The sequence below is a fragment of the Engystomops pustulosus genome, chromosome 4 (assembly GCF_040894005.1).
Source record: "Engystomops pustulosus chromosome 4, aEngPut4.maternal, whole genome shotgun sequence".
NCBI lineage: Eukaryota > Metazoa > Chordata > Amphibia > Anura > Leptodactylidae > Engystomops > Engystomops pustulosus.
Genome location: NC_092414.1, coordinates 52074896 through 52089915, shown reverse-complemented (window position 1 = coordinate 52089915; position 15020 = coordinate 52074896). Strand labels below are relative to the sequence as shown.

General features: G+C 41.9%; 1 long non-coding RNA gene across 1 annotated transcript in view; it reads left to right on the top strand.

The window, feature by feature from the left end:
- LOC140126439 (uncharacterized) overlaps nt 1-15020 on the top strand; it is a 126588-nt gene that overhangs the window by 69739 nt on the left and 41829 nt on the right. The window contains exon 3 of the long non-coding RNA XR_011854828.1: nt 1110-1239. This is a non-coding gene — a long non-coding RNA (uncharacterized lncRNA). The remainder of the gene's footprint in view (nt 1-1109; nt 1240-15020) is intronic.

The window sequence follows — 15020 nt, the reverse complement described above, 5'->3', positions numbered from 1 at the left end:
TAAATCAAAATTTTCAAAAAACAACATTATCAGTGATACCCTGATTCTGTAAGTCCCATATAATACCACAACGTGGCCACAAAATACCACCATACCATGAATACAGCTTATACAAGGAATATTGCGTACATTGAAACACATATTCCATAGATAAATTCAGAGGTCCACAGGACTTATACATGCTACATACTACCGGAATATTAGTGCGTTGGAGTCAGACATAAAGTAAGACATTCCTATGACTTGACACTAGAAACTGCCATGAAAATGCCTTTAATAAACATTTTTTCAGAATATATTTTATTCACGTACACATCACACTTATTCAATGTCCCAGTACTTCCCCCCAGATTCTGTACTGTACGTAATGTCTGGTGGTTACAGGTATTACCCTATATTTTGGTGCGGGACACTCACATTTTACAGGTCCCAACCTCGGGACAGGTCTTGACAAATTTACAAATTGGATGAGCCTCTAAACGATGCAGCTTGTAAAACATTAGATAACATATTGTGTTAGGCTCAAAAATATATTTTATATAATCCTTCAATATTCATCCAGAGGATCTGCTCAACATGATGTAACTATATTTGAGATGTCAAATATTGGGCAATAAATTGTGATGCAACTAACAATATTTTTTATTCTCATTTGCTTTATTTTTTAATTTTTTTAATTTATTGCTATTTCTTCAGTTCATAGACCAAATTTCTTTCATACAATTTGCATACAAAAGTCTTTTTGTTGCAGATCTGGGAAAAACTAATAAAGCCAATGCTTTTCTGTACTTGTTTTCAACATGGAGACTTTGATAAATGATTCCCTAAGTGAATATTTACTTTGCACTGCAATCATGAAACAAATTGTCAGATTACTAGAAGCGCCGTCTTCTGATTTGTATACTTGCTTTCTTCTTGTGGTAGTCTCATTAGATTTGCAAAGTAAATGATGAGCTCTGTTATATGCACTAAGTGACTTTCTTGTGTTTTGCGGGGGAGAGGATCAGGTTAATTAGGTTAATGATCTTATTTCAGATAAAGTCAACAACAGCATCATTTTTTTTCTCACTACTTTTACATTAACTTTGTTTCACTTTATATATGAACAGTGTAAAACAAGTTTGTCTCCTGACAAAGACTGCTCATCTGTGGTTATTGAAGGATCCCCCTCCACTGAGAGGCGACTGAGCGTTGTGGTTCCATACAGTAGTTCCAAGCAAAGGTTTGCTCTGTTTGCAGGTATTTGGATTCTTGTGTTTTTCCCTTTCTACATTTTTTGACTCCAATTCTTCTCTGTGTCTGTGTGTCCAGCTTAACTCCATAACGTCCTACCCCAATCTCTCCACAGAAAAGACCAAAGACTAATTCCCTTAGTCTGCATTCACACGTGGTGCTTGCATTACGTTTAGGGACACAATGCAAATGCCATGGTGAGGGTTTCTATCCGATCACGTGATCGAAAATGAGCACCCAATGATTTTCATGTTAACAATTAAAAACTATGACTGCTCATTACCAGTCAATCCGGTTGGGTTACACGGCAGGTCTAAAACCTGCTGTCTGTTTTATATAGGCCATGAAAACTCTTGTAGTTGGACACTCCAGTAATCTGACTCTAGACAAACAAAATTGTCTATGGTTTCTAGAATATTAGAGGTGTGTCTGGAATGATCGATTTCTTTTAACCTTGAAGCAGTCTTAAGCATGAATCTGGATTTGGTGGAAGAATCTGACAGTGCTGCCAACATTACAGAATGTCTAATGCAAAATGAGGTGGTGGAAGGGATTATATGTATTGCTGTGTGGACCCACAAAGTTTGGCTCAACCCTCCCCCTTCATCGTTAATTCTTTAAATGCTGCTGACAAAGTCGCATTTAAAGCAGCTTTTAAGCCGCAGTGGCCACGTGCACCACCACTAAACTGCCGTCGAGTTTGGGGAGGATTGTCTATTCCCCATTGACCTCATTGGGAGCAATGACCCTCTCCAAAATAGTTCCCTGTCAGTAGCATTCAAACACTTAATGCACCCGGACCCAAACAGGTTTTAAAAATTTAGATTCAGCCAAACTCCAAAGTCTAGGGCGGACATTAATCATAGTGGGTCTCAGGTTCGCCTGTTTTTGCGCCTGGTTTGCTCTTCTTTTTGGCTCCTGATCTATGATGGATCTGGTTCTGCCTTAGTAAATGCACTTTGGAATTGTCGCATGTCCCATTCATTTGCGCCTAAATTAGCGCCAAATTTGGCGCAATTGTTAGATCTCATTTGTGAGCAATAATGAAAGGAGACTTAGAAAAGATGACAGAACGTTCAGGGCTTCATCTCTGCACAAAAAAACTATCATTGTGATGTAACTGCAGGGACTAAAAGTTACAGAGATGTAAAAAAAAAAAAAAAAATTCTTGCTGAAATTAGTCTTTTCCTTTTTTATTATAATGTACAGGAAATGGAGTCTGATAATCTCAGATCTGTACAATAAGACAATAATCAGAGATGATCCCATAGACAATGATAGAGTCGTTACTGGGGAAATGTTACATTTTAAAACTACTCCGAAGTATTTTCCATGTTGCATAGGGGGAATTCTTAATTTGGGAACCTAAAATGTATGTTTTTAGTAATGAAAAGGGAAGTTTTTTGGAAGTGCACCTGCTCAGAGGAGGTGCATTTTCTGCGCCTATTTTGTGCCTTTTTAGGCGCACTTTTGTGATAGATCCCGTGGCAACATCTGTTTAGGACGCACTCACTAAGTCAGATAAGGCGCAGGGACTCAAAACCACTACGTGCCGAACTTTGCCATAAATGCGCCTAATTAACGAGATGCGCCAGATTTTTGCGCTAAAAGACGCTCAAAACAGTCTAACAGACTATGATTAATGTCCCCCTAGGGTTTTTTTTTATGGTTTAGCATAAACCCTTCATTAATTAAGGGGTAAAGGTTTAGGCCTCTTCCACACTTGTCAGGGTGCAATGTGTGAAAAACTGACATTTTTTGCAGCATTTTTGGTCCTTTGTTTCTTGTAGTGATTGGTGTTTTTGCGTTTTTCATGCACGTGTTGTTCGCATTTTTCGTGCGTTTTCGGTACGTTTTTTAAATCACACGATTCTTAAATTGGTACCCAGATGTCCCAGAATTCGACATAAAAAGGGCTTTTTTGAAAGTCACATGATTGCACATGGTCTCTATTGCTTGGTTTGGGCTCTGTCTTTTTGCTTGTTGCCTGTGTTTGTTGAACCATGTCTGATTCTGATACTTTGAAGGATGTTGTTGTTGGTTGGTATATATCCCAGAAATATGGTGAGTGAAGTGATATTTGGCGTTGTCCACCCCACCGGCGTAAGCGTAGGAGATGGGTTTATCCAGTTGTATCCCAGCGATCCAGCAAAGGTGTCTTTTATACTTTGTATTTAGAGCTCCACAAAGACCCAAAAAAGTTTATTCGCTTTTGCCACTTATCCATCACCTTGTTTGATCAGTTGTTGGTTGAGCTTCGTCCTGCAGTCACATTCCAGTGTCTTCTGGTTACCCTCCGGTATTTATTTATTTATTTTTGGGTTTGTTTAAATGTTCTTGTTACTGGGAATTCGTTTTCATCCTTCCATTTCGATTTCCTGATCGGGACTTCAATCATTGCATTGTGAAAACAAACGCATGCGTTCACATGAAAAATAAAAAGGCAAATAAGGACAAGCCCAGTGGAAGCATTGGGACAGGGTGCAATGCAAGCTCTGTGTGTCAAAAGCACGCGCAGACCACGCACATGAAAAACGCAGGTGTAGAAGGGGCCTTAGACATTTTACACAGTTGTGCCTTTGGAAAGGTCATTTTCTTTTCCAACATGACAATGCCAAGTGCACAAAGCTACATTATGTAAGTAAAGACACAGGTTACCATATTTTTCGGACTACAAGGCGCACAAAAAATCCTTTGATTTTCTCGAAAAAGTCATGTGCGCCTTATATATGAACTGTACTTACAGACAACAGCTGCCTTGAACTGTGCACAGGTCTGCCACCTGCTGGTCATTCATCCTTATAATCAGGTGCGCCTTATAATCCAATGCGCCTTATACATGAACCTAGAGGTTTTAGCACAAATTTATTGATGGTGCGCCTTATAATCCGGTGCGCCTTATAGTCTGAAAAATACTGTAAGTTATTACCACAAGATTTTAAAGCTCTACATGATTTGAAATATATGACAGACGAAATGCGAAAGTCTAATGAACCCAAAAGTGTCTCCTGTAATGTGATACTGTTCAATGTAGACATCCTTATCACATTTATATATCATTAAATATATGACTCAATGTTATCATTTTATTCATTATTCTGCTTTCCTCCTCATTGTTCTGGAAAAGGTGTTACCATTGACAAGCTGATAGACATGAGGGGTAAATTAAAATTGAGTCCCTGAGAGCATATAATTTTTGCACATTTTATAATACTAGAAACTTACTTATAGGATTAGAAACTCAGAAGACAGACATTTTAGTGAATAACCAGGCTGATGATTCCTTTAATATGTAACATTCCAATTGCTGAGTTGAAAAGCTGTTATGCTGTGTAAATTGGCAGCCGGAGAGAAATCCATTATAGATCTTAGAACAGATTTTGCTATATGGAACAGAAAGGTCATTTTCATATGTCGTTTCCCCTATCTGTATTTGACAAGGGGCAGATAGACATTTGGTTTAATTATGGAGCATTTAACTTTCTTCCTATTCTCTTTTCTATTACTATTTAAATAAAAATGACATGAAAAGAATAGACAATTCTAGTTCAGCAACATAAGATTTGGACATTAGTTGAAAATATTGTAGTTGAAGTATACTTTGTAATATTACTTTTTGTTGAATACCAGGATTTCATCATAAGGTTTCATTAAAGTGCAATACCTATCATAAAGACATGACATAGTATCCTACTATTGACAGAAAAAAATGAAAGCGAACAGTTAATCTTTTATCAATTATTTTTAATTAGCATTTTTTGTTTGCAAATGACCCTTTGGGCTCTCTAGACATAGGGACGCATGTATCATAGTTTTTCATCTGCCACTTTATCAAGTTTCCTGAAGTTGGCCTACTTAATAATTGCAATGTATCTTAAGTTTTTCCCCTTTTGTGATACATGTGATGAGTTGCCTGTTTTGTCTCACTTCTTAGTCCCAAATAGCAGTTGCAAAAGTAAGTCTGGGTCTAGCATGCTCTGTTTTGCGACTTGTAAGGTGCAAGATTGGGACAATTTGAGAGCCCAAAAGTCGCACAAGTTTCACAAACATCTGGGCTACAAAGATAAATACGGCTACTGCCTTAAATCTTTGAGGCAGCTAATTTTGGTACGCTTCTTGATTCTGCACCTAAAAAGTCACAAACTGCAAAAGTCGCACAAAAAGTTGTGCAAAAAAAGAAAAAGAATGCAATAGGAGTGATACATTTCCCCCATAGAGGCCAAGCTGTGTTTGCATCTTTGCCATATCACTATTCCAAATTCCAATTCTTCTATTCACATGGAATGACATTGCCACCACAAAAGATGTCTGGCTAACTGATGCTTGTCCTATACAGGCAGTCCCCGAGTTACATACAAGATAGGGTCTGGAGGTTTGTTCTTAAGTTGAATTTGTATGTCAGTCGAAACTGTATATTTTATAATTGAAGTTCTAGACAAATTTTTTTCTTTGTCCCAGTGACAATTGGAGTTTCAAAATTTTTGCTGTAATTGGACCAAGGATTATCAATAAAACTTCATTACAGACACATTACAGCTGATCATTTCAGTCTGGGACTATAGTAAAGCATCCAGAGAGCTTCACCAGAGGTCACAGTGGGCAGAGGGGTCCGTCTGTAACTATGGGTTGTCTGTAAGTCGGGTGTCCTTAAGTAGGGGACCGTCTGTATTGATTTTAATATCACTATTAATATGTCTTGATGTTATCCATGCTGATATATTTATGGTGCTAATAAATTAGCCTATGCAAACTGGATTCGTAAAAAATTGCATATCAAACCCCATGGGGTGCAGGATACAGTAAGGGTATAAATGTGAACTTTCCACGTTACTCTGGGTTTCAGTGTTTCTTCAGCTTGCCTGATGTCAGTATTCACAGAACCATTGTGTCTTACAGACACAACTGCATTTTATTTTCTTTATCTCGATAATAAGCCCTGCCAACCCTGGTGGGCGAATTGGGTGCCCAATCTGCCATTGTCTATATCGGAAACAACTACAATGTCAGAGGAGATTTCATTATAAGCCAAAAGCCTGTATTACATGCAGAAGAAGGAGACACTTCGGGTCCTCCAAGTCCACTTGCGAAGGCGGTGGCTCACAACAATGATGTCGAGTAGCAGCTGACGTCATTCTGTGTGCCAGCTGAGCGGGAACACCTGAAGAGGAGCCGAATAGGAGCGGAAGAGAAGTAGATGGACCTGAAGAGGAACCCGAGCATCAGAAGTAAGGAGAGGACATTCAGGGGGCATCCAAAAGGTGAATACAATGTTAATTTATTTTAAATACTGGGGGGCATGAGCTGGCTATATACTGGGGGGGGGGGGCTATATACTATAGGGGCTGGCAGGCTATTTACTGGGGGACAGGAGCTGGCAGGCTATATACTACAGGGGGCAGCAGCTGGCTATAGACTGCAGGGGTTGGCAGGCTATATACTGAGGGGGCAGAGGCTGGCAGGCGATATACTGGGGGGGGGGCTGGCTAGCTATATACTGCAGGGAATGGCAGGCTATGTACTAGGGGGCAGGGCTGGCAGGCAATATACTGGGGGCAGGAGCTGGCAGGCTATATACTGGGGGGCAGGGTTTGGCAGCCTATATACAGGGGGGCAGGAGTTGGCAGGCTATGTACTGGGGAATATGGGCTGGTCGGCTTTATACTGACTGGAGGCTGTGACCAATTCATTTCCCACCATTGGCTTATACTCAATAGGTTTTCACAGTTTTTTTGTTAAAATTAGGTTCTTCTGCTTATAATCTGGTCAATTTATATCAAGTATATACAGTAACTAGGACTATTTTTAAAGGTGCATTAAACAGAGATAAGATAATAAAATTTTAAAACACGTTGTAATGATACAAACCAGGTAAAAAGCTAAGCTGTAGCTGCCAAGTCCTAGTTAAATAGCAGACTAACTGTGTTTAAAAAAAGACAAAATAAATGGGATATTTCTTTATTAATCCCATAGATAATGTGAGCTATTATGTCTTTAGTAGAAAATGTACATCAGTTCACTTTACGATTAGTTGGATTGAAAAGTTCTACTGGTCTCCATATTTACCTCTATAACTATTTGAGTTCATGGAAGTTCCTGAGCTGCTAATGATGATTTTATGTGCCGGGAAGTGTTAGCTTAATAGCTAGTCAGCTGCTATGGGAGCTATTTCCACCTATAAAGTTTACTTGCCCTTCTGTTTGAGGAAAAAATTGCCCTCAAGCTGCTACTTATTCAAAGAACAGTTACAATAGAAATCATCTAAAAAGAACAGCAAAGGTTCTTAAGATTTCATATTGCTCCAAAGTTTAACAGAAGAATGTATTATTATTTCTGCTATGAACTTCAGATATCTAACATTATATTACTTCTGCTAAGGAAGTTATTATTCAAATTAGTAATATTTAATTTGAGAGAAAAACTGCTTAGTGATGACTGAGTAACTATAAGTAACTATGGGATCTTCAGGTAAGGCAATAAGCTATTCTCCTTATGGAGATTTTGCCATTAATGGCCACCTGTGTAGGTGTATGAAGACTTAAAGGGCACCTACCACCACAAATCTACCTATAAAGGTAGATCGGGTGGTAGGTGGATCAATAGGACGTGAGGATAGCCCTTTTAAGGGCTAATCCTCACGTCCCCGCAATGTTTTGAAAACTTTTATTGCCCTAATATTCAAATTTTACACGTGGAGTAGCCGCCTCGTGTAACCTCAGATGCGGCTACTCCACGCCCCAGTAGCCGCATAAGAAAATTTGAATATAGGGGCAATAAAAGTTTTCAAAACATTGCGGGGACGTGAGGATTAGCCCTTAAAAGGGCTATCCTCACGTCCTATTGATCCACCTACCACCCGATCTACCTTTATAGGTAGTTTCGTGGTGGTAGGTTCCCTTTAAAGGCCATGCATACTGTGCTGGGGATTCTGGGAAATAAATATATATAAATCTATTTTCCAGGGTGCAATAACTTTGCCTTGATGTTACCTTAAAGACAATCCCCTTAAGGTCATCCATGACTTTTTCTCTTCACATCACTTCAATAATCTTATTGAAAAAGTTGTGCTTTACATTAAGGAGGTTCCCCTTTAGGCAGCTTTGAGACAAAGTTATCCCACCCTGAAAAACAGATCTGCATTTTACACTATGTCCAGGACCTCTTGGAGAAAATGGGCACATTCCTGTTACTGGTTGCCTACACCACTCCAGCAGAATTACATTGGTGTCAGACTGGTCTAAAGTTTTCATTTAGTTTACTCTTATTAATTATTTTTTTTTTTTTTAGAAATCAGTCAACATCTTATTTCCCTCTCTCTGTTTGTCTCACATGCATTTTTGTCACAGGTTCACGTTAAAGGGGTTGTCCAAGTTTATTAAAAAATGGCTGGTCACACTTGCACGTGCTTGGCTCTGACAACTTCTGGCCACCTGTCATGCCCTCTCCTGTCCCAGCTCCAGGTATAGCATTAGTTTCAATGTGTATCGGGTGCTGAGATGGGTGGGTGTGCCAGGTGGAAGCTGTTGGAGCCCAGCTTAAGTACAGGTTTATTTTTTTTTTGTTTACAGCTCCCATCCAGGCCACCTCTTGATTTTTTAATAAACTCAGACAACCCATTCATGAAAATTCTACCACTATTTAAACCAAGCATATCAAACACCACTATTTAAACAAAGCGTACCTTGTTGTTTAAGATTATGTAAATTAGGCCAGGGTGCACCTGGCACATCACCCCGGGTGCTCCGACACTCTTAAATAATGCATGCCTCCTGTATGCTGTGGAGTCCACTCCCTCCCATTCCGAAAGCTCCACAGAGCTGGTGACGTCACCTGACTCTCACCACCCTTGTCTGTTCACATTGAAGCCGCTTCCAAGTTATATTGCGCAGCTGCACTGTGGAGCAGCCGTCTGCATGACAGTGATGATGAGGTATGTATGCCCAAGAGTTCCCGACAACCAGTTGACATCACCAGCTCTCAGGAACTGCAGAATGGGAGGGAGTGAGTGAGTTACACAGCACAGGAGGTGTAGCCTCCTAGGTAACCTGCCAGGAGCGCCTGGGTGTAATTTGCATAATTTCAAAAACAAATCTTCGCATTAATGACAAGGTTGTATGGCTAATCATGATAAAATCTTGCATTAGGGCGAAAACGCTTGGTTTAAACAGTGGCTTTCCTAGTGGTAGATTCCCTTTAACATATCTACGCATACAAAAACATGGTTAGTCCTAACTATAGATGCAGTCATAGCACAATGAAACAATTTGATCTTACTTATAATTTTAGAGTATTTATTTAGATCAGCACCGCTGCCACATCATATTATAATTCATATACAGCACCCTGAGAAAGGTGAGGTCCGTGCACCTCTGCTTTATTTACAAGGACCACATTTTTTTGGTTTGTAGGAAGGAACAGGAATGAGAACTATAGAGTTTAACATCTGCTGTTTAATTACCACACAACTGTTTGAGCAGCAATGAACTCTACTAAATAGAGGGAAAAATGAGCGTGAGTCATATGTGATCAGCGCAGCTATAAAACTCGACACTATTTATCAAAAGGCTACTATTTAGTCAAATATAATCCTGCCAAGAGACTGCCAAGCAGATGGAGGTTCAGATTACTTCTTAAAACAAAGCATTTACAAGCAAGGATTTAACTGAGCAAATTTGGTCTGCTGTTGTCCACGTGTCCCGACATGCTGAATACAATATGCCCAACTTCAGAGGATACATTTTATAATGAAATGGAAGATAAAATATAGATCCACATGTATTAAATTCTGGAATGATTTATGCTTAATAAAAATTCCTTTATTTATATAGTGCACGCAGATTATGCAGCGCTACACAGAGCTTGCCAAATCAGTACCTGTCCCCAATGGGGCTCACAATGTAATCAACCTAGCAGTATGTTTTGGAGTGTGGGAGGAAACTGGAGCACCATGGAAGAAACCCACGCAAACACGGAGAGAACATACAAACTCTTTGCAGATGTTGACCCAAAGGATGGTCACATTTTTAAGGTTGCAGCTTCTACCCCTGAGCCCCACATCTTAGAAATGGGCTCCCTTACCCATGTCTTGTGTTTGCAATGAGTGGACAGTGGTACCTGAGATTAAGTTATGTTTGCCAATAATATATGAGTCGGGAAGCTCTTTGAAAGACTTTACTCTATCAGTACAATCCTAGTGTCAATATTCACCATCTTGACCCCTTGACTCTAAAGCCAGTTTTGACCTTCCTGCCCAGAGCCTATTTTTAGAGTCTAACATATTTCATTATAAGTGGTTAAAAGTTTGGAATACTTTAACAAATTCAGGTGAAGTGATCAATTTTCAAAGTTTAAAATCTTCTGCTTTTCCAGACAAATAGTCAGACCACTCAAATAACATGATAAAAATAATTTACCAAATGGTGTCATGATTCTTCAGGTGTCCTCTTATTTTTCTAAGATTGTCAGCACTAGAGATGAGCGAACATACTCGTCCGAGCTTGATGCTCGTTCGAGCATTAGCGTACTCGAAACTGCTCGTTGCTCGGACGAATACTTCGCCCGCTCGAGAAAATGGCAGCTCCCGCCGTTTTGCTTTTTGGCGGCCAGAAACAGAGCCAATCACAAGCCAGGAGACTCTACACTCCACCCAGCATGACGTGGTACCCTTACACGTCGATAGCAGTGGTTGGCTGGCCAGATCAGGTGACCCTGGGATAGACTAGCCGCTGCCCGCGCTGCTCGGATCATTCTGTGTCTGGATGCCGCTAGGGAGAGAGCTGCTGCTGGTCAGGGACAGCGTTAGGGTGCTAGTAGATTACTGTTAGGCAGGAGAGGCTACAATAACGTTATACTTTTTTTTTTTTTGTTTGCTTGTGGCTGGGCTTGCTGGCACTAGTAGTGCAGCTAGTACCATATTGTGAGGAATTTGCAGGGGGACTTGCTACCGTTGAGTTTAGCTCTTAGTGACACACATATCCACCTCAAACACCAAAGTGGGAAAATTTATTAGGGGTTTGATTTCAATTAGGCACAGTCTGCCAGTTTCTTTTTATTTTACGTTTATTTTTTCATAACTCAGCGTCATCTAATCAGTGTGCTTTCATACTTGGCTAGAAAATAGCCAAAGGAGAATCCAAACGGCTTACTTACACCTACAATAGCGTTATATATATTTTATTTCTGGTTGATCTGCTGGTGGCTGTCCTTGCTGCAGTGCATATACTAGCCAATTGTGAGGAATTTGGAGTGAGACTTGCGACCGCTGTGTTTAGCGCTTTGTGACGCACATATCCACCTCAAACACCAAAGTGGGAAAATTTATTAGGGGTTTGATTTCAATTAGGCACAGTCTGCCAGTTTCTTTTTATTTTACGTTTATTTTTTCATAACTCAGCGTCATCTCATCAGTGTGCTTTCATACTTGGCTAGAAAATAGCCAAAGGAGAATCCAAACGGCTTACTTACGCCTACAATAGCGTTATATATATTTTATTTCTGGTTGATCTGCTGGTGGCTGTCCTTGCTGCAGTGCATATACTAGCCAATTGTGAGGAATTTGGAGTGAGACTTGCGACCGCTGTGTTTAGCGCTTAGTGACGCACATATCCATCGCAAAGACCGAAGTGGGAAAATGTATTAGGGGTTGGATTTCAATTAGGCACAGTCTGCCATTTCCTTTTTATTTTACGTTTATTTTTTCATAACTCAGCGTCATCTCATCAGTGTGCTTTCATACTTGGCTAGAAAATAGCCAAAGGAGAATCCAAACGGCTTACTTATGCCTACAATAGCATTATATATATTTTATTTCTGGTTGATCTGCTGGTGCCTGTCCTTGCTGCAGTGCATATACTAGCCAATTGTGAGGAATTTGGAGTGAGACTTGCGACCGCTGTGTTTAGCGCTTAGTGACGCACATATCCATCGCAAAGACCGAAGTGGGAAAATTTATTAGGGGTTGGATTTCAATTAGGCACAGTCTGCCATTTCCTTTTTATTTTACGTTTATTTTTTCATAACTCAGCGTCATCTCATCAGTGTGCTTTCATACTTGGCTAGAAAATAGCCAAAGGAGAATCCAAACGGCTTACTTACGCCTACAATAGCGTTATATATATTTTATTTCTGGTTGATCTGCTGGTGGCTGTCCTTGCTGCAGTGCATATACTAGCCAATTGTGAGGAATTTGGAGTGAGACTTGCGACCGCTGTGTTTAGCGCTTAGTGACGCACATATCCATCACAAAGACCGAAGTGGGAAAATTTATTAGGGGTTGGATTTCAATTAGGCACAGTCTGCCAGTTTCTTTTTATTTTACGTTTATTTTTTCATAACTCAGCGTCATCTCATCAGTGTGCTTTCATACTTGGCTAGAAAATAGCCAAAGGAGAATCCAAACGGCTTGCTTACGCCTACAATAGCGTTATATATATTTTATTTCTGGTTGATCTGCTGGTGGCTGTCCTTGCTGCAGTGCATATACTAGCCAATTGTGAGGAATTTGGAGTGAGACTTGCGACCGCTGTGTTTAGCGCTTAGTGACGCACATATCCATCGCAAAGACCGAAGTGGGAAAATTTATTAGGGGTTGGATTTCAATTAGGCACAGTCTGCCATTTCCTTTTTATTTTACGTTTATTTTTTCATAACTCAGCGTCATCTCATCAGTGTGCTTTCATACTTGGCTAGAAAATAGCCATAGCAATAGGATAGCATTGTTTGGTTTTAAAAACTAAAAAACACAAAAAAAACCTAAAAAACACAAAAAAAACAAAAAAAAGTTAAAAACAAAATTAAAGTTATATAACTTTCATTTTCAAAATGTTTAACCCGAGGGCTAGGGGTAGAGGACGAGGACGAGGGCGGGGACGTGGGCGTCCATCTACTGCAGGGGTCAGAGGCCGTGGTCCTGGGTGGGGTGAGACACCACCTGCTGATGAGGGAGCAGGGGAACGCCGCAGAGCTACACTCCCTAGGTTCATCATGTCTGAAGTTACTGGGACTCGTGGTAGAGCACTGTTGAGGCCAGAACAGTGCGAACAGGTGATGTCGTGGATTGCCGACAATGCTTCGAGCAATTTGTCCACCAGTCAGTCTTCCACGCAGTCCACCCATGTCACCGAAATCGGCACTCCTCCAGCTCCTGCACCTCAGCCTCCTCCCCCCCAGTCTGCCCCCTCCCAGGAAAATTTGGCATTTGAACCGGCATACTCTGAGGAACTGTTTTCTGGACCCTTCCCACAGTCACAAACCACTTGTCCGGTTGCTGCTGAGCAATTTTCCGATGCCCAGGTTTTCCACCAGTCGCAGTCTGTGGGTGATGATGACCTTCTTGACGTAGTGGCAGAAGTGTGTAAACGACGATGAGGAGACACGGTTGTCAGACAGTGGTGAAGTTGTTGTCAGGGCAGGAAGTCCGAGGGGGGAGCAGACTGAGGGATCGGAGGATGATGAGGTGACAGACCCAAGCTGGGTTGAGAGGCCGGGTGAACACAGTGCTTCTGAGACGGAGGAGAGTCCTATAGCAGAACAGGTTGGAAGAGGCAGTGGTGGGGCCAGACGGAGAGGCAGGGCCAGAGCAGGTGCATCAGCGCCAAATTTTCAGAAGTCTGGGGGTTCTTTAAGGAAACACCGGAATACCGACGGACTGTGGTGTGCAACCTTTGCCAAACCAGGATCAGCAGGGGTTCCACCACTACTAGCTTAACTACCACCAGTATGCGCAGGCATATAAATGCTAAACACCCAAATCAGTGGCACCAAGCCCGTTCACCTCCGGCCGTGCACACCACTGCTCCTTCACCTGTGTCAGCTGATAGTCAGCCCCCTGCCCAGGACCCTGGCACAAAAACCCCATCGTCGCCTCCACGATCCTCCACAGCATCCACCAGCGTTCAGCTCTCCATACCCCAGACGCTGGAGCGGAAAAGAAAATATAGTGCAACCCACCCGCACGCCCAAGCCCTTAATGTCCACATCTCCAGATTGCTTAGCCTGGAGATGCTGCCCTATAGGCTAGTAGAGACCGAGGCCTTTCGCAACCTCATGGCGGCGGCCGCCCCTCGGTATTTGGTCCCCAGCCGCCACTACTTTTCCCGACGTGCCGTCCCAGCCCTGCACCAGCACGTGTCAGACAACATCATCCGTGCCCTGACCAACGCCGTTTCTGACAAGGTCCACCTGACCACGGACACGTGGACGAGTGCTGCCGGGCAGGGCCACTATATATCGCTGACGGCACATTGGGTTAACTTGGTGGAGGCTGGGACCGAGTCTGACCCTGGGGCTGGTCATATACTGCCGACGCCGAGGATTGCGGGGCCTACCTCGGTCCAGGTCTCAAAGGCCTACTATACCTCCTCCTCCTCCCACCCCTCCTCCACCTCCTCCTCCTCCGAATTACCATCCGTGGGCATGGCGCCATCAGTCGGTAGCTCTAGGCACAGCAGCAGTGCCGTCGCTAAGCGACAGCAGGCGGTGCTCAAACTGCTGAGCCTAGGCGATAAAAGGCACACCGCCCAAGAGCTATTACAGGGCATTCCACATCAAAGTTGTTAACTTTGTCGCCACCCTGCTGTGTTATCCACAAAATATACTGGCAAACTTTTATGATTAACCGATATTATTTCAGCGCTTCTTGCGCATCTGTTTACATTCCCCTCACCCGCCATATCCCAAACTTATAAGAACGCTACTACACTTGATCTTATACAAAAGGTTCTTAGAAGTGCTGTTTGGGGAGTAGCCTAGAGACAGGGGCTTGGATTGGCGAAAGCTCGCCTGGCAGCGGA